The sequence below is a fragment of the Trachymyrmex septentrionalis genome, unplaced genomic scaffold (genome assembly GCF_001594115.1).
Source record: "Trachymyrmex septentrionalis isolate Tsep2-gDNA-1 unplaced genomic scaffold, Tsep1.0 scaffold13, whole genome shotgun sequence".
In the NCBI taxonomy this organism is placed as follows: Eukaryota; Metazoa; Arthropoda; class Insecta; order Hymenoptera; family Formicidae; genus Trachymyrmex; species Trachymyrmex septentrionalis.
The window spans coordinates 4408188-4410771 of record NW_017304438.1 but is presented as its reverse complement, the minus strand read 5'-3'; positions in this window follow the sequence as shown (position 1 = coordinate 4410771).

The following is a 2584-nucleotide window of genomic DNA, read 5'->3' as shown; positions in this document are numbered from 1 at the left end:
ATATATAAAGTTTTTTAAAAACAGGTAGCATTTTTTAAATAAGTACTATAATAAAAAAAATACATGCTTTCATGACATAAAACTGTAACGATAAAATACTCGAACTCTTTTAGTGTTACAATAAATGCGAAACGCAATAAGTAGCGAAATGCAAATCAATCCCTAAAAGCGATAGCAAAGAAATTTCCTTAAGTTTTTCCGAAGTGATTTTTCGCCAAAGATTACTACACATTTAGAGCAAATTATTTGCATCCTACTTCCGTGTAATATTTAATGGATTATGCGACAATATCACGCAAACGCGCGGTCTAGAGTATGATAGCATTAGAGAGTAAGTCACGAAAGTGAAACACGCCATGTTATTATCGTCATTCAAGCTGGAGGAAATCATTAAAAGACAATGTTAAGTGTTTTTATCAACGATACTTACACGATACTATCACTATGTGCATTTTAAAAAGCATTTATCAAAATTTCCACTATGTGAATACGACTTTAAATAATTTGCTTTAAATATTTACGAAGAAATTACTGTTTTCGATAAATTCAACAAAGAGTAACATTTCATTAAAAAAGTTATATCTCGTAAATTGTTTACACTCTTCGTCGAATGTTCTTCTGTACATTTAAATTTTTCCTTCAATAATTGTTCCTTCAAATACATAGGCGAGTTATGTGAATGCCCACAGCGAATAATGCCTAATGAATGGATGTAAATTATACGCACAAATCGCATTGTGCTGTTGGTAATTCGAATTATTCGGATGAATAGATTGGAACTTTTCATCAGTCGCCGTGATTGCTGGCGGTAGCTCAAAATATTGGAACATTTTCAGAAGAATTTCTTCGCTATGGCAACGACAATTGCACCACTACCACTATCGGATCCCTAAGGATCACCCTGTTCGAAAGATTACGGTCGACGTACTACAGTATTTCGATAGAATCGTTCTCACCGCGGTGAAAAACGAGAACCCCGATAAGATTGCATCCGACCGAAGGAGGGGATGCCATGATATATGTACCTTGCTCACTTGAAGTTCCTTGATTAATTATTTTGAAGTAAATCTTGATGAAATTATCGTTTCTTCTAATTCGTCATGCACGATTATTTTGAAATAGATAGATATCAGAAATTCGTATTCACCATTGCATTCTATATTGCAAAAGGAGTCTGTTTAATTAATAATAAGAGTAGAAAATTTTTCAGGATCGCAACACGGGAAGTAACATCGTTTAATAAAATAGAATGCGATATCCGATAAATTTATTATACCTATATGATATATCGACTGGTACTTGTCGTGTTACACATATATTTTAAATATATATTGGTATAAACTAAAGCGATATACACAAAAAATAAAATTTTTATACTGCATGTCACAAATAAAATATTTCGCACTATTTTCTTTCTGTAAATTCTGTCACCGTGAATGCTGTCGTTTTTAACCGGAGGTGAACAAGCGGAAACGCATCAGACATTGCCAACAGACTGGGCCAAACTATCTTAGAAACGTCGTTTCGATACTTTTTAGTTCTGTTTGAATAATGACATACGACTAAAATAAAAACAAGAAAATATATTTTTAGATTCTACTGTTTGAAGATGTATGAGCAAAAGATAAGTATTTGATAAAATTAGATAAATAATATAATATTAGGTTGAGTAAAAAGTCATCGCGTATTTTTTAGCTCAAAGTTGTATATACAATATCTTCATCAATAATGAATGAAATTCAAATTTAAAAAAAGGGTTTTAAAGCTTGAAATCTCTACTTTTAAAAGCTTATCACATTTTTTAAGTTTATATGAGTTTGATAATTTTTACATACCAAAAACTACGAGCTGAAAAAGACGAAAAATTTTCTTCTCACTTTGTGGATTTGTAACGTGTCCAAAACGAATTTGAGAAAATTTTCGATTACCTATCGTGAAAGCTTGATACTTTCCCTACAAAATCGTTTTTTTTAAATATTCCTACGACTTTTGATTACTGAGTTATCGCGGATTAAATAAAAGAATTATTTTGACTTTAATTGCTCATAACTCCATTAAAAATTGTCGTATCGTATAATTTAAAAAAGAAATTTTTAAAGCTGAAACTTTACTCTATTAAGATATATTTATATTGTTGGTAAGAAAGTAATTGTGGTTTTTACTGATAGATGTCTTTTAAAAAAACGCGATGACTTTTTACTTAACCTAATATAATAATTAATTTATGACATATTAATATAATAATGTATTATAATATTCTCCATAAAGATATATGGCTTCTCGAAATAAGATAATTTAAAAATTAAAAAAAAATTTGTTTAATGATTATTGATATTTGTATATTATTCTACATTATATATATAAATATAAATTAAATTTGATTAAAATAACAAAATAATAAAAATAAAATATCTTTTACAAATTTTATCTACTGTCGAATGTACTGTCTGCATTCGAATGTGCACAAAATGCAAATATAAAATATGAGAATGTAAAATATGTAAATAATAAATAAACCTTACGCAAGATATCGGTTATATACTTTTGCATCGCTACATTAATGCAATAATTTTTACATTTAAAT